Here is a 23,232-nt window from a genome sequence, read left to right on the forward strand (position 1 = left end):
CGTTCTAGGGAGGGATATTCTTTGGTTTTCTTGGTGTCTCATTAAAAGACCCCAAACAACAATTGCTTGAGCCTACTTAAATTTATTCCTGAAGACTCTTTATTCCACTGTGCTCGAACCATTGTTGTCCAGAGGGATTAAAAACACACCAGTGAGCCTCGCCGTTTGTGCTGGTTGACATGTTTTTTCAATAAACACAAGTACTGCAGTGTATTTTGAGTTAATCCCAAATGAACCGTCCTGCTGCCATTAATACTCAGACAGTAGGCAGCATGTAGAGGTTTTAGTATATTTCAAAATAAAATTTTCAATATATATCAATATAGTTCGATTTGGTAAAATAATGTTAGATAACTTGTTTCTCCTCCACAACCCTGCCAGTGTTCCTCCAATCTCTGCCCAACCCTGCTCCCGCTTTCCCTCTGCAAACAAACCAGCTCCCAAGTTCCTTTACATATCAACTGGGGATTTACATATAAAGCAGGATGAAATGGGCCTGAAGCAGGAAATGGGATGTCACAGAGCAACAGAATGACACACTGTTGTTTTGGACTGCCATAAATCACAAGCTCTCTGCAATATTTTAACTTAATTGTTAATATGTTCCCAAACATCCATCAGATACACTGACTGCACGACTGGCATCTCTTTGGAATCTTCTTTCATTTCCTGTTAAAGTCCAGTCAAATAATAACTTGTGTTTTAAGCCGAATTTGCCGACTCCTTTGGAAAATATTTATGTCTACTTGTTTGAATGTCCTTGGTTTCACACTGAACAGGCAGCATTCAATCAGTAGGTGTGAGCTTCACTGGGACCTGAATAATTACATTCTTTTTGATGAATTTAAGCTATAAAAAGTTCATGAAATGAGTTGCAAACTTCTGTGATTATTGCCTAACACAAAAGGAGAGAGGAATGTTAAATTCTGATGTGAGAATGCAAGTGAAGAAAAACAACAACAAAAACAAAACCCCAAACAACCCAGCACAGTATTTTTAACAGAATGAAACCAGCCTATATACAGAGCATTAGCACGACTTGATATTCCCATAAAGAGTAAGTAAACGATCTAAGACTGCAGGACCTGTCTGCTGAATGGACACGTCAGCCTACTAGCTCAACCCTGCTGGGTACATCCACTATTTTGACTTTCTGATTTATGTGACAGATGAGCTACATCCAACATGCACAACTGAGGACGGTCTGTTAACGTAGTGCCACCTTGATAGACATTTTTCTATTATTTTTTTAGAAATGTCTATAACTTTGGGATCATGAAATTTGTTTTAAACATTGCCCTTTTAGGCTAAAACTGTAAATAACTTTGTGAACTCTAACTTTAATCGGCCACCTATTTCTGTGAACAAATGAATTTGGTCAATTTATAACAAAATATCTACGAGTATTAAGCCAAACTAAGCCGGTCAACAGGGTAACAGTACTTGCTAAACATTATCATGTTGTTTTTTTGTAGGCCTCCGGGAGAGCAGCAAGTCAAAGTCCAGCTTGACAACTCAGACTAAATCCATATAGGATGTGAATGGGCCGTCAGAGATAACAGGGGATTTATTTGTTATTTTCTAACAAATGTGAGTGAAAACAGAGCTGGTGTAGGGCTGACTGAGCCATTTAAGATGTATATGGTTCTAATGTGTACCGTGTAAACAGCACACGTGGGTAGAATTATAACTCTGCCAACCGTAACGTGGTGCTTTTGAAGGCGGTACCACACGTTCCACTGTTTTTCCTCCCTTTAGACCCACAGACACAACATGGAGTGGCTATGATTTCCTCCCTCACTATATTGCTTCCCAACAGGAAGGGAGTCAATTTCACGGTTTCCAAGTAAAGCAGACGTGCTGAGAGACGACTGAGGGGAGGAACAATGGTGCTCGCCTTGCTCTCACCTCCACCTGTCCAGCTGGTTGTGTTTTTATTCTAGAAGCTAACACGGAAAATTCAAGGCGTCACAGACAAATCCAAAAACGAGGGGAATATTCTGATCTCACATCCTGCGACACACTATTTATTTTATCTAAAATCCTGAAACATTTCAACACACTAATTAAACACTGCCTGATGCTGTCAAACGGCCCTCTGGAGGGTGCAATCAGATTTAATGTAAACTTAATATAAGCCTCCACCCTGTGAAATCTCTGCCTCAGCCACTGCCAGGACTCATAAAGAAGGGAACAATGAGGAGCTCATGTGGCTCAACCATGGCCCTATTAAGAGAATACCTCAGTGCTGTGGTATCCAGCCTCATGGACCATGACTGGCTTTCTTTCTGTATTCTGCACATGAAGGAGCTCTGCGAATTCCCAGGCCCAGCAAGCTGCTCCCTTTGCAGAGTCCTCACCCGCTTCTCCTCCCTCCTGTACGCCTCCCTGCTTTCCTGCTCACCGATTGGGAATTGGGGAAATTCCTCAGCTCCGTTAAACGGCTTCTGATACACACGGGAAAGCCTAGATTCTTTGTCAGCTGCGAAACTCTAGACACTGGGAAATGGGCTTCACCTTCCAGTCATTTCTAGTTCTGGGGAGGGGGTGGGGGGGCAGAAAGATTTGCTGCAGTGAAGCGTCTTTCTTCCCTCCAGACAGGGAAGAAATATGAAGCTTAGGAGAAAAGCTGGAGCTGAGCAATGTAGTGATGAGCAAACAGAGGAAGAGAGATTTAAGTGTGTTATAGAAAACAGGTTTCAAATATTCTGTATCTCAAAAGAGTCCAATAATCCAAAGGTGCAGAATGAGAAAAACCTGGGGTCTCTCCATATAGCTGGAAGTGATAGCACAGCCCTTATCATGAATAGCACATAGCGCAGGATCAAACCACTCACAGGAACTCAAAATGGAGTCATGTAGACACAGATGTGAGCAGCTGTATGACTAAGAGAGAGGGCTTGTTTAACAAGCGTTGATAAATGGAGAGGAGGTTCAAAACACAGTTCAACCCTCTGCTGCACCGACTCAGCTGACCACTTGTAGGTGGTCAAAGATGTGTTTTAATCTGAAAGTCACTCTAATTTAAACAGTTTGCTTCCTCTTAATAAAGACAGTCTGGGTCTTATTTTCTTATATTACATATTTACAAGATTTTCAGGCTTTTATCTGGTATTTTCCACATCACATTGGTGAGACTAAAGACCTTAATAGTACATATTTAATCTCCTATTTTTTTTTAAGTCCATTATGAATTGATAACCTTTGCTGAAAACACCACAATTTCCTAAAGGCCAAGTTTTGCCCCGTTCAACAAGCTCAACATAGGATAAAATCCATTGAAATTATAAATAACTGGGTAATGAGTGTCATTCGTGCTTTTAAAAAAAATGGCAATTAACATCAGTTATTATTATGACTGGGCATTTATTCATAGAAATGTAGCTCAAACAAGATTAATAGTAATCAAGATAATGCTGCTGGGGCTGGGCAGTTCACTGAAAAACGTATCAGCACCATCATTTAGAAACTCTCACTTCCTCATTATGGTTAATTTGGTTCCTATTTTCCCTTAATAGTTTTATATAGTAGACCTTATCAGAGAACAATGCAATCCTTAAATTGATTAATAAATTACTGCCATTGAAATTGACCCACTCATGATATAACTAATTGTTTTAGCTCCAGTGTTCCAGGAAAATAACTTTTTTAATTGGACATTGAAGGCCTTGAAGGTAACCTATGAATGTGTGACCGTCCTTCAAAGTATTTTACAAAACTGAGATGTTAGGGGAAAAAAGAAGAAAAATGCACTCTAACAAAAAAAAGAGGACATTTGAAAGCCCTAGGTAAAAGTAATTACAGCTGACAAAAAAAAAAAAAGGCACACACACAAACACACTCGGTGCCAGAATTCGATATTCATCATCAGTTCTTTCCTTAAACTAATAGCCACTGCTGGCTGTCATGGCACCTTTTAGCTGGACTAAACAGCCCTCCTCCTCCCTCTCTCTCTCTCTCTCTCTCTCTCTCTCTCTCTCGTATCCAACCCAATCATGGCTCCAAATGAGTAAGCCTGCAGTACCCACTTAACCTAGGGAGAACATTAGCATTATGACAAAAGCTTCCTCTCACAAAAGATCTGGGTGACCCTCCTCCATCCCCTCTCTTGATATAACATGAAACTAATCAGCCATGTGGCCCTTTATCACTGGAACATTCTCATCTGTCCTTTGCTCTCAAAACAGCCCATTTTCACACCTTCACCTGCAGCATCACATTAACACTCACTTAGCCTAATTTTTAGCCCAAGGGTGCATTTCATGTGAGGCTTTCGTCTATGCAAGAAAAGGAAATTAATAACCGAGCTGCTAGAACGGACCTAGCAGGTTCTCTTGCAAAAATAACTGCAGCATACAGATGATCAGATCCCTGCTGGACAGCACACAAGATGACACCCAGACCACATCTGTAGGTGGTATGGGCCCCTTATGGCCACATTCTTTTAACAATGAAAGCGTGAATGCATCAAACTAGCCAGAGGTTTTAGTATACGTCATGCAAACAGGCCAAAAAACCAAGCCGTTATAATGCTCTTTAACACCACGACCGGAACTGTTGGAATTCAGTTGACTTTAGCTCAGCCAAAGCATAGTTTTGTTGGTGTAAATGTCAGGTCTTGGTTAGCTTCAAGTGGCATTCTCAGAATTAACAATACGCAAGATGATCATGTTAATATTATTTCATGATGTTTCAAAAATCCTGCCTGTATTATTTTTGTTTCATCATCACTGCCTCCCTCCAAAGCTTTTGGTCTTCACGAAAGAAACAACGCAAGGTGTGAACCAACGTACTTAGATCATACAGGGTCCGAATGATCCTCCGTCGCTGCCAGCACAAGTTCTCATCTTTCAGGCCTGCTATGTAATACTTGGCTCATTGGACAGGAATGTGTGCGTATATATCCGCCTCTATTTAAATGCATATGCGACTGTGTTATCTATCTTTCAGCGCCAACAGGCTTCCTGCTCCCCTGATGAAGGCATATGGGGTTTACTTGACTAGCATGTGGCCCAGAACTGAAGCTCTGCTGTGTTCAGCTGCTGTCAGCAGCCGACAAGACAGACAGACTCTCCTGGTTTAAAAGCTGAGAAGGAGGAATATTTACAGAGGGTGCCAAGACCATCTGTAGGGGAGTGCAAGAGAGGAACAGGTCTCTCTTTATCTCCCATCCACGGAGAGAGCGGCTAAAAGGACAGAGTTGAATGAATGGAAAATCTTTTGGCAATTATTTACGAAAAATGGACACTCATGGTCTTAATTGTAGTGTACTGCTGAAACATCAAGCCATGTTCTTATATTGATCACGTTCAACAAGGTTTACAGATTCATCTTGCAAAAATGTCCAATACCATTCTGCTTTTTTGTCAGCAAACACTTTTAAGAAAGGCTCTGGGATGTCAATACCCTTTATTGAATAAACAATAAAGTTGTCAAAAGATAATCAAGATTGCTTATTAAGTAAAAGGCAAAACCATACAATAAGATTTCAGGATAACATAAAGAGGATAAGATCTCCAGGGATCCTGACACATAAAAACACAGTAAATGCTCACTCATCAGATTTGACAGGCTTCCAGTCTTATACTAGGATGTTGTTTTTCACTGAACAGAATGATAAGTATCCACTGAAGTAGGTGTGAAGGAAGTAAATAGCATGGCGTTCTTTGTAACTAGATTTATGTTTCCTACCGACGAGGAAGTCTCTTATTAGACCCACCAGATGCTCGTCCAACAGGACTGAGCTCCGGTGTCCTCTGACCCTTTTTGGTGACACTTAGTTGGTGTCAAGTGCTACATTTCTTGGCATTTGACTCTGAAACTCAACCACTTCCTCTTAACTTCAGGAAATGTTCAGATCATATAGCTGGAACTGTTCACTACTACAACTGGAACCTTCTACCAAAATAGAAATTTAATGGTCATGCCAGTTCTATGAACACCAAATAATTTAATGTGGCCTCAGCCACTAAAAAAAAAAAAAGGAAAAAAAAAATCTGTAATTTCACACATTGTAGTTTCCTTTCTTGTAACATCTGATTTTCTCACCCACACAAAGCTGAATTACGCTGTTATCCTTATATATAGAGATGTACGAAAAAGACCTGCAGTTTTACTCACCAATTCTAATAAACTGTAGGACATAAAGGGACTGGACTTCTGTAGGTCTGCAACTAAAGTTCAGTGTGATTTATGGAAGGAAAGCTGCACAAAGGTGAGCCTGCGTAAGTTTTTATAAATAAGAATATCACATGGAGTGACAGATTAGATTTTATTTGCATTACAAAACACATTCCTAAATAAATATAGCCACGATTATTCAAAGACACAACAGAGTTCAAAAGCTTGGGATGGCTTCCAGCTGAGATCTACCGTGCTGTTTGTTATATAAATCTCTGCCGTGCATACACACACCTGTGCTACAGGCAACACATATATCGTGCTTTACATACATAAACTCACACAGACACACACACACACACACACACACACATAAACACACGGACTGTATCATGTATATGTGCACAGCTATAGTGAAGTGTGGGCAAATGATCATGAACACATATGCCATTAGACTTTGTTGTTCTAGCCTGTGCGATGACCTGTCTTCATACAGTAAATTGCCGTCTCTCAAGTATCTACACATGAACACACACACACACACACAGGAGGTCTTCCATCAGGTAGCTGTTGTGTTCGTCACTGCTCTGGAAAAAGATGAATGCAGTCTTTCAAGCTTGCTATATCACCCATTTTTGTACTAACACAGGTGCTGCTGCTGGACGGGTCAATTGAAATTCATATTTGTGTTCACACATGCAACTATACCAGAAGAATATGTGTGTGTGCAGTCATCACTGCATACTAAAGATTATATACGGTGTTTAAAAGTGTTACAATCACCTGAGAGCTGCATGGAGGTAGAGGCAGAGCCCTCCGATCAAACAAAGCACATACTGGAATGCGCTTTGTTTGAACTCCATCTCTATAATAAGGCTTTATGCACATGTGTGCTTTTGTTCCAGGAAGCCTTTGAACTCTATGGTCTTGCACTGTTCCAAGTATTGCCAAATGCTCCTCAAGTAAATTACCTGCTTAAAACCTCACCATTCGCAGCTCTCGTTGTATTTCTTTGTTCAATTAAACAGTAAAAATGAACGTCACACATTTTGTCCCCAGTTTCTTATTGGTGCCCTGGCATGCACATAATGTCTAACATAAAAAGAGAGAGTGTGCTGAGTGCTTTGGCCTCAGTGCCCTTAATCTTTGAAACAAAGGCATGCACATAGTTTCTGGCTCTAGAATGTCATTAATCACTGAACATGCGCACCAGACCTGGATTTAGCTTATCGACTTGATTAATAGGGTCAATTGACTTTAAACACAATCAAACAACAGAGCACATAAAAAAAACATACCTTCAAAATTAGAGGGGCTGAAGATGGAATTTTACAATTTACACCTGTGATGAACATTTTTTAATTATAAGACTGTCAGGGGATTTTGCTATAAGTGGCTTCTACAATTCTCCAGCGTGCTCAGCGTCACAAAACACTTCTGTCACACCTCCCACAGTCTGGTTCTCTCTGTCACTTTGTCAGTGGAAGGGCATGGTTTCCATCAACCATGCCTTTTAAAAGCGTGTGTGTTTTGCTGGTGTTATAAAAATCCCCAGGGCAAAGCGTGTGCGATCGCATGTCTGCATCATTTGTGCACACATACTGTATGTGTATGTATTTGCCTGTGTGCGTTTGCTTGACGAATGAACTTGCTGACCAGTTAAATATAGTCCAGCCCCCCCTTCCAATCTCAGCAACAAGGAGGTTTCTCCAACTGTTGTGTTTTCAAAATAAGGAGCGAAATAAAACCCTGAGCTTTTCGTTGCCACGTCATTAACACCATGACATGAAAGCTCTCTTGAGAATTGCGGGGGGTCAAAGTTTGCACTATGTCTTCCTCACTACATAAAACACCACAAATAGAGAAGATGGATGCCGGGGGGATGAAATGTGGGAGACTCACTGGGATCTCGAGCTAAGATCAAATTCCTCTGGTTTTTCTTAGTAAACCCCAAAATATCTTGGCTTATCTGTTTATCACACAAGTTTATACTCACTATTCTCATGTCCGTAAATGCACATGTCCATTAATGTGCTTATCAAACTGAAGAAAAACTGATGAAGAGCCATATTTTCCCATCAAGGACACCTTACTCTCACTGCTGCCAGCTCTGACAAATAGGCCTTTATCACCTGAGATGAAAGCCAAGGGGGTAGAGCGAAAGAGAAGCAGATGGGGCAATGGCATGCGAGGAGAGGGAGGAGGGAGGAGAATGATTTTACCGCTTTGTTGGCTGATCTGGTTCAATCCTTGTGGTGCAGCAATTGAATTCCCATCCAAGCCTTTGCTTAAGAGGATTTGGACTCAGGGGAGTAGCAAGGCCACGAGACTACAGTGTGAGCGAAGCTAACCCGTGATAGGGGAGATGGATGAGAAAGGCATGGGTGCAAAAAGAAAATGACAAGGAGGATTGGGAAATTGCAGAAAATGGACTGTTGCAACAACAACAAAAAAAGCAAAGGTCAGCTCTCATTCTGGGTAAACATGTTTTTGCCGTGCAGAAGCATAATGTGTTGGCTATCTAAAGACAGGAAGGAGGCAAAATTGGAGAGAAAGATAAATGAAAGAAGCCACACTCACACACACACACACACACACACACACACACACACACACACACACACACACACATCATAACTGTCAGAAAAGAGTGGGTTCATGAAAGAGAGGGAACAGTGACAATTTAGGGAAGAGATAACGAGAGGGAATGAGTCATAGAAAGGGTGAGATGACAGGAGAGGAGCGGCAGGTGGTGATCTCTGATCCCATTACCCAGAGCTAATCCTGACCACCAGTGAGCATGTTTGTACGTGTGTGTGTGTGTCTGCGTGTCTGTGTGTACTGTTGGCACGACAGAAACTGAAGCATCAGGTCAGTCAGTCACTCTGTTGGAGGAAACACGAAGGACGAATAAAGTGAGATGTGTCAAATTGTCACTTTACTACTGGGCTTGCGGTTAATTCTACATATTCCCTTTTTAAAATAAATCAAAAAGAGGTAATCTATTATTACTACATTTATCTTTGCATATGTGTTAAAAATTGTAGCTCTGCATACAAGTGCTTTTTAATGTCTTGATTAAATGTCTGAGACATGCTTGAAGCACTAACACCCTCTAGCTGGTGCGGAATTCAGAGGCCGTCCTGAAATAACAGCCATGCAGATTTCATCAGGCAGACTCTTTGGAGAGTTTTGAAGTCAGAACTGGAGCACTAAAAACCTTCATGTATTTTGAAAATAGGTAGAGGTGAAGAGTTCCCACATTATAAGCATCTCTTATGGGTGAGATGGAAACCACTGCAGAGGAACGTGGCTCTCCAGCGTGACAGGAACCAATGTGGGCTAAGCATTACTCATGTAATTGCACATTAATGACGCTGTCTAATTATGGGTGCATGAGCAGAGCAGGATCCAGCCTCAGTGTGGGGTCCACTACCACCACACGGGTCTCTGGACTGCGTTAATATCAACATTCAAAACACCGATTAAGTGTTTCTTTTGAAGCTTTCATATATAATTTTCATAGAAAATACGGCAAATTCTTATAGGATTAGCTCAGTAAAGCTGTTACTTCATAACTGACTGAGTTTTCCTCTTAAATCCTGCTTGTCGTGATAGAACTCAGCATGAAGATGCACCTTCTGATGTGTTCTTTTGAAGAAGGCCTTCAGAGAGGCCAGCAAACAGCCACTGACCACATGTCCAATGTCCCGCAGTACCTGTGTGGATTATCAGAGTTGGCGAGTCGCCTGAGGTTCAGATGGCACACACTAGATATTAACCTGCTGCGGATAAAGCGCACATCAGGCCCTATCATCTTAACAGTTGAAACTAAATTGAATGTGGCGTTCTTACTGCAGCTAAAGGTCTGTTGGTTTAATGGTGTCAGAGTAAACAGCTTTGAGTTACGAAAGACCCACAAATTGTATCTATTGCGAGGACACTAAAGCAATACAACTCCAACAATTGACCTTGCAGTAGTTATTGTTGTGTTTGTAATTGTAGTTTCCTTTTGTGCAAAAACATTTTACATCTTAATGTGAACTAAAATTATGTTTTGGATGGAGAATACAGACGGATCAAGGGATCAAGCACCAAACAAAGAGGAAACTGTTGTAATTGTCTCACTTTATGAGTGGTCCTTGACAGAACGCTGCGGCGCCATACGCTCTGTTCTGCTGCTTGTTGAATCAACCAGCTCCACAACAAAGAGAAAAATGCTTCCATGTTCTACATATGCGAGCCAGCTGCTTTATGTGAGATGCATTTGCCTCTTATCAACCAAACAACAGAGAGCCCACAAGTAAGCTCACAAATATGAGTAAACAACTCACATCATTCTGGATGATATCCTCCAGGGAAGGTTACATCTTTCTATCCAGCTCTGATTAACACCCAAAAACTCTTCTGTGGATTGTCTGCTTTTAATATAAGCTCACACATCCTTCATAATACTGTAGGATGAGTTTCACATCCTTTATTCTGTAACAAAGCCATATTGTCTGGTGTGTTTTGGAAATGAGGTTAATTCTTATTCGCGTTCTATTCCATGAAGTGAATTCAGCTCAGCAACATTGTCAATCTTTAATGACACTGCAGAGAAATAAGCTGGAATTGAAGAGAGAGCCAATTTAGCCAAACAGAAAATATACAAATCAACAAACACATATTAGCGAGAGCCCAATCTTGAGTTGGATGCAGGGACTGAGATCCCTAACAAAACTCCTGTAGCTAAAAATGGCTTTTAATATGTCTGCCAAACCTCTGCTCCCAAGTTTGCTACATGGCCTTTTCCAATTCTTTCCCTCTGCTGTAATTCTGCAAGAATGTGCGGTTTAAGAAGAAGGCAGACTGGCTTTCCTGAAAGGTCCTGAAACAACACAACATACTCGCCGACTGGCGCTCCACCCAGTGCTCCAGGTTTTACTTTACCACCGCTTTGTAGAGGCGATGTAAGGAACAAAAGATATGTTAAAAGACAGAATTTACATGAGGCCTGGGCAATTTATCCAATTTTCAATTACAATTTTGGCTTCTTATGATAATCAAAAGAAGATGATCAGGATGAAATGATTGTTCTGGAAGGAACAACATGCCAAAAGTCAATGACTAATCATGACCTCAGCAAAATCATCTTGATATTATTTTGCTCTCACGGAAGCCAAAGATGAGGCTCTGGATGATGTACAGAGTGTGAATATAGAAACTTTGAAGACTGAGCTCTCAAGCAAAAACAGACAGGGATACACTGTGAACACTGATGGGGGTGCAGAAGTTGTGGTGGTACATCCCACACTAAAGAGTAGCCACGACCAAAACCCACCCTGCAACAGATGTCTGCAGCGTTTGCACTGTAGGTCCTACAAAACCTGTCATAAAAGCATCTTGTGGTCACATAGCGGAGTGTAACCACTCTAAATAAAAGCAGATGATAGCAGAGAACAATCATTTTCAAAAGGGCATCTGCAATAGAGCTGTGAATGTGTAGTGCAGGGTTGAGCCTGTGGCCATCTTCCCTGGATGGTTTCGAATTGATCTGGTTACAGGAGCATGCTCAGTCTTGCGTTATTCAATGGTGTAATGCACACATTATCAAGAACACAGCAATTGATTAGCAGCCAGGGTCAACAAAACACCTTCCAGCAAACAAAGAAGATGATTTAAAAGATTCAGCGTGAGATTTACGGGCAAGAAAGTAGGAAAGATTTGCTTTAAACAGCTAAACTACGGGAATATTTTGCCCTTTTCACTCTGTAAAAGCGGCATGCTGCTATGTAATCCAACACCAACTAGAAAAAAGAACCTGAAAAGTAGAAGTCAATTAAAAAAGCAAGTAGCAGCTCTTGCCACATGACCAAATTAAGCACTATGACTTAATAACCTTCAGTCAGAAGATGTAGGACAGGCCTCTATTCACACTGACGTGATGATCAACACTTTAAATACTGCACAAAAGAGACTTCCAGCAACTTATTATTCAACATTCACAATGTTGCGGAAAAGACAGAATGAAGTAGAAGCTCTAACTAGCGCAGCAGAGGCTGAGAGGTTGATTGCAACAGCTACACTAATGTTACACATCACGGACGGGCCTGATGTATTTCAGCCATTTTGGAGAAGAGCCTGTTTAATGTTTTGTCCACTGTCTTGTTCAGTTTATTTTATTGTAAAATGACAGTGTGCACTTATACATTAATTATTTGCAAAAAATAAAACGATGGGTGCACCAGATTTAGAATATAGCTGATTTCCCTCTGTAGTCCATATAAAATAAACAGAAATACAAAATGACACAATACAAAGTACACAATACAAATGTCACATCTTGAATTGATGACTGAAATTTAATCAAAGTTTCTCAAATCTCCAAGCTGAGATATTCTCCTGTCAAACTTATTTTAAATCTGTTGAGTAGTTCTCTACATGATTAACACACTGATTTTAACGCATTAAATCAGTAGTTTCTCTTATAAATGTGGGTGTAAATTGAGACAGCAAACACCCCCACGTATTCTACTGTCACATAATTCCTCGTTTACAGCAAATCTAATGCTGACAATAAGAAAACGAAAGAACCAAAATAGAGCGACTAGCCGACTACAACTTCAGAAGCCTTTCAAATCCTGCGAGTGTGAGGCTGATTGGACCAAAAGGCTCCTTGATGATCTAATTCATGAATCAGAAGGGCTCCATTTAAAAGCCAGGACAGCCTCATCCAACAGAGTCTGGAGGATAATGGTCATGTAGCCACTCTGCTCAGCCACCCTATCACTTGATTAAACAAATGATTATTATCAAAGTAATCAAGCTTTGCACACTGCCAGCTTGCCTCCAATATATCATGAAAACCGGTTTTACCATCCCATGGAAATGATACAGATTATGATGGAGGGAGTGACCTTGGCTGGTGTCACTGTGAATAGTGCTTATTTTAAGGGGAGTGTAAGTAAGACACACAGAGAGCCAGTGAAAAATGGTGAATGAGTCATTGAAGATGAGGGAAAAGGATGTGTGTCCTTAAGGTTTAACTTTTAATTAAGGTATTAAACTCTGAATTTACATTCTTGAAAACTTTGCAAGGGAAATCCTGTGACCTTGAACTCAGTCAAATGTAAAAGCAAATATCCAGTCACTGAATCAGAGGGTCAAGCATGTGGTGTATCTGAATGCGGACATGAGACATTCAGACTAGCAGCAGCCTCTATTTGTTTAGAGACCATTCCCTGAAATTTTCCACTCATCAAGAGGGCCGTGTGGTCCAACCCAAAAGAGCACTTGCAATGAGCGTGTTAGCAGTATTTGCATTTAGCATCAAAATGGATCCCATCTGACACGGTTTCTCCGGTCTAAAGCCTCTCTGGGCTGAATAATAAACCCAATCCTTCGCTGTAATGGAGGACTGGAGTTACTCTGCTGAAAGGGTTTACAGTCAGCACACAGATGGCTGTTAACAGAATGCATTAGTAAAGATTAACTCTGCTGGTAAAATCACCACATTAGTGCCTCTGATCATGTTAACAACCATGGCAGAGAGACAGTGGGTGGTATGATAGGGCTTCCGATCTGACCTGAAGCTGCAAGCTTAATTGCGTATGTCAAGTTTACTTGCAATAATGACCATTTGAGAAAATCTGCAGTCTAAAAATGTCGTGTCATGTAAAATAGTCAGTGGCGTTAAAAAGAAAATAAGGATACCAACTGTGCAACAAAGTATTAATATTTGTTTAACTTATGAAGAGTTCTATTCTGCTGGTAATCATAGACCTTAATATAGAGTATGTTATATAGCATACATATACCTGTACAATATACATATATCTTATAACAACTAAACTGCCAAGAATCGGATCTGCGTTATTATATTCACAATACTGACTGGCATACTTCCTTTACAAGTGAACACAATCATCATGGTTTCCCTTTGATCGCTCTATCACATTAATCTGGTCTGGAACCCTGGACAAAAAATATTCTCAGATTTAAATCCGAGAGACTAAATCACATCAAATGAGGGTCCATGACAAATACACACGCAAACATGCATGGTTTTACTTAACTGTCCTTTCTGCAGAAGAGGAGTTTAAAACATCTGTAGAAAAAAAAAATGTCTCCACAATTAATTTATCTGTAAAAAGATGCTAAATCCAAAACCACTATGAGTGATTGTTGAAATAATGATTGATGCACTCAGAAATCTCACCTCTCAAGTATTTATTTTTTTTTTTTTCTATTTTGGTGCTCACCACTGTGAGCTCATTCAGTGTTTGGAGTCAAGGTCTGGATTGCTTTGCTTATGCTGTCCCAGTTTAGACTTTCTCACAGATGTCGGTTTCAACAGGAACATCTGGGTACAGATCTGGTATCATACTTCCTTCAAATCAAAACAAAGAAATGAAACAAAGTCAGCAGTGAAAAATGAAGCGTTTGTTTTTTGCCAAAAATATGCAATATTGTAAACAGATGCATATTTTTTCACTGACGTACAGGTTAGGTGATCATAAGGAAGTTATTAAAACCTGAAGCATTCAACCCACATGGAGGAGATCCTATTAGCTGGGGTTTGCTTTTTTTGTGAGGGGGATCAATTACAACAGAAGAAAAGACACTCCAATAATGAATATTCATGAGCATTCAGAGCATTTAAACTCACTGCCTTTCACTAAAATGAGATGAGTTTACACATCAGCATGCACTCAGAAGAAAACGTGTTATGTGCTTTGTGGGGAGTTCAATGAATTCCCCCTCCAGCTCATCAGCTTGGCCAAATACTCGGGAACCTCAGATTTCTCATGAAAACAGCTCCAAATTAAGAGACTGCATGGAGTATAATTTGCAGTTGGTGATACACCCCGCATAAAACCCCTGATTTACATGCTCGAGCTCATTCTGTGCTGTTTTGATGCAAGACGGGGAGGAATAATGGAAACACCAGACATTTGAAGTACGGTTTTCGTCTTGGAGGGACGCCAGTGCAGATATCAATTTGGCGCCTTTTAGAGACGATAAAACATGCCCATAAATATGAGTGAGCACAGATGTGTTAAATGTGCCGTGCCATTTTCCACTGCAATCATGGGAGTTAGGTGGAAAAAAAAAAAATCCCCGCTGATGTCATAGCTGCAAATATCCACCATTTTTTGGTCAGTCTACAGATGGAAGACATTTGGTCCTCAGATCATTGTCTATTCAGAAGGACGAAGGCGACAGAGACAGTTTCACAAGCAGCATTTGATTTCACTTCATTCTTTTGAAAAAGCAGATCTAGAAAACCTGACCTGACCACAACTTGAGCTCATGACATTATTAAAGTCCAACTGTTTACCACAGTTGGAGCTGATCTGTCTGTCAAGAGTTTCTGTTTTACAGTTCAATGCAGCGACCCAAATTTTACGTGCTTTGACATTTCTGAACACTAAAGCACTGCAATAAGGCTTTTATCTGTGTGTGTTCTGGAAACACTGAATTGGCCTTCTAATAGTAAAGAGAACCCTGTTTCCTATGGGTTTGAAGTTCTCAGCACTTGATCTGTTCAGAAGTAAAAGAGTCCAGCAAAAGTTTAGGGATGCAAATTGAGAACGGGCACCAGTTATGAGCCTGTTACAAATTGTACAATTCATCAAAAAAAAAAAAAAAAAAAAAAAACAATCCTTCGAACTGATGCTTTAAAATCATCATCGGCAGCGTCTTCCGCTGATCCAGTTGGTCCGGGTCACGCAGGGCAGCAGCCTCAGCAAGGAAGCCCAGACTGTCCTCTCCCCAGCCTCTTCCATCAGCTCTTCCGGGGGAATCCCGAGGTGTTCCCAGGCCAGCCGAGAGATATAATGCCTCCAGCATGTCCTGGGTCAGCCCCAAGGCCTCCTCCTGGTTGGAAATGCCTGGAAGACCTCCTGAGGGAGGCGTCCAGGAGGCAGCCTCACCAGATGCTCAAACCACCTCAACTGACTCCTCTCAACATGGAGGAGCAGCAGCTCTACTCTGAGCCCCTCCCAAATGACCGAGCTTGTCACCCTATCTCTAAGGGAGAGCCCAGCCACCCCGCGGAGGAAACTCATTTCGGCCACTTGTATTCGCGATCTTCTGTTCTTTCGGTCATTACCCAGAGCTCATGACCATAGTTGAGGGTTGGAACATAGATTGACCGGTAAATCAAGAGCTTCTCCTTTTGGCTAAGCTCCCTCTTTACCACAACAGACCGGTTTAGCACCCGCATCACTGCAGATGCCACCCCAATCAGCCTGTCAATCTCCCGCTCCATTCTGCCCTCAATCGTGAATAAGATCCCAAGATACTAAGCTCCTCCACCTGAGGCAGGAGCTCTGCCACCGCGGACTTGTTTCACTGCATTGGCGACTTCTGTCCCGGAGATTGGACGGCCCGTGCTTTAAAATGTCATATTCAATGGATGGCAACACCGGCCTTATGTTCAAAATTCTCAAATCATGGGCTTAAATTTCAGAAGTGTGATATAATAACATCAACAGGCACTGAGGCAACAGCCAACTAGACTCAGGTCTAGATAGAGACCATCAGGTCTATATCCTAACAAGAAAAAAGGTGTATGTATTGTGATTCATTTCAACATGCTCACATTTATTACTAAAAAAACTGACTGAACTTAAGTAAAAAGGGTTATTTCCATGATTGGCCTTTTTCTTGGATGTATTTTTATTCATTCTAAAATACAAACCGCAAGCTCTCAATTCATTGATTTTGATCCGATTAATCTGACAGCGGCTAAATAAACCTAATGAGAGAAGTTTGATGCATGTCCTATACGCTTGATTGAATTAGGAAAAATGTAGCTGCATAAAAATGTTTCCCAGTGAAACAGACTATTACCAAAGCCAATAATGGCACTCAGGTTTACCACATGGTTCTGCCCCTGTACCCCCCGCAAAGTTAGACACTTTTCTCACCTCACACAGCAAAGCCCCAGACTGGTGCTAGCTTGAGAAAACCTGAACACCAAAAGGGAGACAGGGTTCACACTACCCCCCAACCCCTTCTCTTCCACCATGCAAGCCTCCCTACCCCAACTTCAGGCAGGCAGCCGGCAGTAAAATAAGAAAGAAAGGAAGAAAACACACATCCTGACAGAGGGGTTTCCCCGTTTCTCTTTGTCACCACCACAAACCCCTTCGCCACCATCCTGCCAAGGAAGTTTCCATTTGAGCTAATTAAATAGAAGGAGAAAAAAAACAGAGGAAGAAAAAGGGTGGGAAAGGAGGAGAGGACTGATGAGTAATGTTCCAGGTCTACTGTGTTTAAATAGGATCTTCCTAAATGCAATATGCACAAGCAGTCTGATAGGCGGCATGGTGGCTGTGGCCCAACATGCTGCTGCTGCCACATCTCCCTAATGTGTTCTCCTTGTGTCTGTGATGACGGCGTAGATTAAACACATGGCTATTAAAATGCACGTAGCCTCAGAGGCATAAAAAAAGCACCCATGTAGCAGTAAATTCCCACAAACACACGCAAAGTCAACACAGTTTGCCTGTTTGTGAGTCTTCACTAGTATGCAGGAGTCACTGCCAAAGTAAGAGCCTCTTCCAACTTGTAAACAAGGCAGAGAGGAGGGGAGGAGAGTGGGCGAAGGAAACAGCTCCTTTCAAGCAAGCACACATACGTCCTGCAGATGTTAGTGAATTCAATGCAAGCACTCATATCTTAAGTGCAGGGAAAGGACAAAATGGGGTACATCCTGTGTATAACAAAAATACTTTCCCTTCATTTCTTCCAGCTGCGTGCGACGGAGTATAATGCCACTGTGCTCAGCCTAAAGCTGGTGCTGCACTCTTCAACATAAATGTGTAAGTGAGCACTGATGCCTTGCACACGTGCAGAGTAGATCAGCATATGACAGGAAGTACTGTGCTGTGCACAGACACTATAGATCTAATCATAATGGCGACACACTGTCCATGCAAGAACAACAGGGGCAGCTTTGTCATGTTAGCTTCTCATCAAAGTCGCTGTTCATTTTCATTTATGAGCACATGCACCATTGCTGTTAGCACTGTGTTGTGCCGACAAACACGTGCAGGCACAAGAAATCAGGATACATGGATGTTTACACAGACCCTCTGATGCCCAAATTTATGTCATGGAGACCCATATGGGTATAGAAAGCATAACAGAGGCTTAAATCTGGGCTGTTTACAAAGGAATATTGGATGTCTGTTAAATGCACAGAGATGGAATGGTGGGACAAAGCAATCAGCTGGGCAGCCTGAGTGTCAAAAAGGACGGTCAGACTTGGGCTTGGGTGGTATGACGGTATCATGGCATATCAAGGTATTGAAGAATCCTGATGGAATTATTTACAATATGTCACTTACACAGATCCGCCTTTTCTATAAAACTGATATACACTGGTGTGTAGCAGGCACCACTACAGGGCGGGCACGTGCTATGTGAGCTACTGGTGTGACTGGGACGAAGGCAGCTCAGCGGTGCTAGCTAGCGGCTCTGGGACCGCAACAACAGGAGGACTTAAAAAAAAAGAAGAAAAAAAAAGAAATTTGACTGCCCCTTTCTGGGACAATGTGGGATTTAATCCGGACGATAAAGGTGAGCCAGCCAACACAGAGGACGCCGTGTGCACTATTTGCGTTTTGTTGTGGCTTAAGAAGTACGAGATGGCTCTGCCATAATATGCCTATGACGCTGTTTACCTCCATCCTCCGTCTGTTCAGCGGAAATTTCAACTAGCAGCAAATCAGACGCGTCATGTTTCGCCCGCCTGGTTTATAAACCTGCTCAAATTCTGTAGATATGACAGCTGTAGCTCTGATTCTGTGTTTAGCATTTGTGGCTGCGTTCTTGCCTTGTCTGTCTGTTTTGGCGATAAAGAGTGCGCATGGTGTTTCTTTTTGAAAATTGACCTGATCAACCATGCTGTTCATTTACTGTTTACCGCTGTAAAATGTTAGGGGGGTAGCATGGTAAGGAAAAATGATCTTAACAGCCAAACAGCTTCCTCTAGTCACTGATGCTGGTGTGTTTGCACATTTACACTGCGCACCATTGCATCATAATGGTGGGCAGATGGATGAAAGGCACTTCTCTCTCCTCTCTCCTCCTATTTCAGACATTGAGCAGAAGGACTGTCACAACTGAGATGAACACGTTAACAAACAACACTATTCAACTCCGAGCTATATCAATTAGTGCATCCAACAAACAAAGTTGGTTATATCAATATAGCCAGTAGATGACAAAAAATAAACATTCATTCCATTGACAATGTAAAATGCTGCTGAAGTTCTGCACCTCCAATACATCAATACATACAATACATATATGCTGTAATATGGCACAGCCCTGACAGTGGTTTCATTTTCTAATGGTGGTACTGTGAAATATCTGTGCAAAAGTGGCTTAAGATACTGTGTTCATGGCCCAAAGCATCTACCTCCAGCTGGGAAAGAGATGCTCAGGGCCAGAAGAGGTCATCACAAGTAAAGGGACCATGTGTACAAAACTGTGTTTATCTAGTTGTGTGTGCACATGCAGAGAGACAAAACCGGAGTTCATGCGTGGACACAGAAGGAAAAGGGGAGGGGAGGGGAGTGGTTGCTGGGTCCAGCAGGCCCTACCTCTTGCCTTTTGTAGAGTTCATTAGCGATTGCATAAGGCTTGGCAGACAGGGCCCGACTGAATACACCCCCTAAGGGATCGGACACTAGCAAGGAGGCAGGTTGCTCTGCAGAGTCTGAGACGCAGTGTTCCCACATGTGTCATTGGCAGATTTATGAGAAGAAGAGGGGAGGAAAAAAAAAAGCAGAAAGACAGCAGCAGCAGCAGCTTTTTCACAGTCAGACAAAACACAAGCAGATGCACGGAGGGGGGGCAGCTGAGTTTCCAGTTTGAGGAGTTCTAGGTTAATGCAAAATAAAAGAGCATCATTAAATATACAGCAGAAGAAGCTGCTCTCACAGCAGCATATGAATTCTGCTGCTATGCATGTCCTTTAATTTCTATTCTCCGATACCTTTATTTAACTCAACTTTTATTATCGATTTGGTCATTTTGAATCCTTGCACTATATCCCTTCCTGTCTTCTCCGTTTCTGTTTCTCCCTCCTGATCAAAAGATGATGGCGATGAAGGGTCTAAGGATTTTGTCTACCCACTACTGAGAGGCATTTTATTTATTCATCATGAAGTACATTGGAAATGAAGTGCTTAAGACGAACCATATTGCTTTTAGTGCCAGAGAACAAAGAGAAAATGTCAATGTACACACCTACCCAGGCTGTGAAAGACAAGTTCGTTGCAGGAAATGAGTGAAGCATTTTATTCAGATTATTGCAGGGATGACAGAAAGATGAAAGGAATATTTGAAACAGCTGCGGAAAATAACATCTTATTAATCGACGCAAATGTAAAGTGGTTTTTTTTTTTTAGTGCGTGTAAGAGTGGCTGTGTGTAGGTGCTGTTGTGTTTTTGAGAGAGAATTGCCCAGTAAATGCAGTAGTCAGCTTGAGTTGAGCTGAAGGTCAGCATGTGCCTCTCTCCCGTTCATTTCACTGCCACCAAATCAGCCGATACAAAACCAGCACTGAAGCCAGAGAGAAAATGAAACCTGAATTCAGCTGCGAGCGCCTCTAATACACCCATCACAAAGAAGCCCCCCCACCTCCCACACACACTTTGAGAAGTCATCAAAGGCATCAAGTTGAAGTTCCGTATTGGATGTCTTGGCCTTTTTACCCTTGAAATAACATCAAGCAAGGATTTGCTGAGGCTTAGCACATCTTTTCTTTATGGCAATTTGAAGGTATTTTAGTAGTTTATCATAGCGATGTGACCTCACTTGCCCTTTTGAGAAAAGGCTGAGGTCAATCTAATGAAAAAGAGAGCGAGATATGAAATGTTCCTTGAGCAGACTCTTAAACCCCTTGAACTTTTGAATCCTTTGGCCCCCCCCCCCCCATTTTGCCTTCACTTCCCCGCCCACTCCTGCTGCATTCCGGTTTTCCTCAAACTTCCTTGTCATGCCAGGTCCTCATAGGGCTGATTCATGTCCAGCATCAAGAGTGTGAGACCCCCCCACCCCCCCACACACACACCCACACAAGCACTAAATTGCAGACGTAAAGCGAGGTGAATAGCGCCCGTGCTTCCAACCAAAACATGACTAAAAATTACAGAGGACATCTGATTAGTGGCTTGCACCAAAAACATAGCTGGGCAGACTGGCTGGCTAGCTTCAATCAGCCAAAATCATCCTTCACTCCTTCGAAAAAGGTCTTAGAAACATACGTGGAAAACCTCAGAAAACAACTGGAGAGAATAGACCATTAGAGTTCCACATGTTGACCTCATCTGATGAACACTCTGTAAACAGCACGTTCTTTCAGCCTTGTGCAGGAACTTCACGTGCCGTTATTACCACTGACGATTTACTTGCTAAGTAAGCTGGTAAGTCGCCAAACACAAAAATAGGCTACATTATGCTGCCAGAAGCCATTGGCATTGATGCGCATGCCTGTGAAGAAGAAGAGGAGTCGACTATTGGCTAAAAAAAGAGACAGGTTCTTAATGATTACCTTCAGATAGAGAAAGTTATAACTGTTGTTAAGTACCAGCAAGTACTGGGTGTGTTGTATGAGGTCTGAAGACAAAGTTTGGGAATATCCAAGAAGACGCTGGCAGCCGAAACGGATGGGCAGTCACATGACTTAAACATTAGCTACATCAAAGCAAAATCACGACAGAGTTTTGATACGTTGTGCGGATTCAATCTTTTTCTAACTACGTCTAGCAAGCATATAAACTTTCAAGAGTTTTTTTTTTTTTTTTTGCCCTCTTGCGATACATGGAAATTTGCTGACGGAAAAAAACGACGACTGAAAAGCAAAAGCGGGAGAAGGAAATGCGTCTCATTTTATATCTTCTTATTGGGTTGTGGGTGAAAAAGAAAATGTCTGGCTTGGTGATGAATAATTAGTTTCCAAAGCCATAAGCTGTGAGGAGAATTGAGTTTTATCTAAAAGCTTTCAAAAGTGTCTCTGCGATGTGACGTGAAGGGGGTAATTAAAACACAGACGGATGCGCCTACAGCAGGTTATCAACCACTTGTCGACACCAGCGCCAATATTGGTAATCAATGTCATGCAGCCTTCTGGGGACAAAGATAAAGGGAGGCAGATATTGATCAGGTTCAAGTGTGTGTTTGTGTGTGCGTGAGATTTCTCTGTTAAATCATTCAGATAGCCGAGCAATCCTGCTGTGTTCATCTCATGGATTAGCTCTAAAACATAAGGTCGATTCTGTGAATTTGAGAGAACATTAGGACAATTATATCATCCAATACAGGCCTGTAGCAAATCTGAGAGACTTGTGGACGTCGGTGGAAAATTGTTAAGGCTGGTGTTAACATATTCACGAAAGCTGCATGTGCTCAAGTAAGAGTACACCCACATTAATATCCAGTTAAATTAAGAATTAAACAGCAGCGTACGGATCTGCAGTCTGGTGTAAGAACACAAAACTCCGGGGTGACCTCCTCTGATGCGAAGAGCCATTAAAACAACAGTGTGTGAATCAGCTAATTGGAGCAAAGACTGTAACAGAGGAGGAGGCACTGCGCCAAGAGACAAGTCACAACCCACTGAGACAAAAACAGGAGGGGACAGCACTGACAGGGCCTGCACATGAAAGTGCCAAAATCTGTCATCACAACAAGCCGGCTAATTTGCAGGGTGAGGAGGAATTGTCACTAACTTCAACCTGAAAATCTGGAGGATCAGAAACAACAGGGATGACATGCAAAATAGATGAAATAAAGGCTTTAATGTTTATGTACATGTGTGAGAGAGGGAGAGGGAGAAATTTTAAGTGAAGTTGGGACATTGATCCTCTGAACTAAAATGTCAGTGTTCGATAGTCTGCACGAGCTGGGGAAAACATTTTTTTTTTTCTGTTAAGAAAACCAGAAAGCTCCAAAAAAAAATGTCATTTTATTGATAATCCCAGTTTGTATGAACCTTTAAAACAACATTTTGAGGGGAACTGCACCATAGAGCTGCGGTGGAGAGGCTCTCATTCCTGCCATGTACTTCATAAGATACCTTTAAACTGCTCTGATATTCTCAATAAACTG

General features: G+C 41.8%; 1 protein-coding gene across 1 annotated transcript in view; it reads right to left on the bottom strand.

The window, feature by feature from the left end:
- sdc2 (syndecan 2) overlaps window positions 1–23,232 on the bottom strand; it is a 44,129-nt gene that overhangs the window by 20,045 nt on the left and 852 nt on the right. The window lies entirely within an intron of this gene.

The sequence above is a fragment of the Aulostomus chinensis genome, chromosome 22 (assembly GCF_037954235.1).
Source record: "Aulostomus chinensis isolate RoL2024-O1b breed Wild chromosome 22, RoL_Achi_v1.0, whole genome shotgun sequence".
Classification (NCBI taxonomy): Eukaryota; Metazoa; Chordata; class Actinopteri; order Syngnathiformes; family Aulostomidae; genus Aulostomus; species Aulostomus chinensis.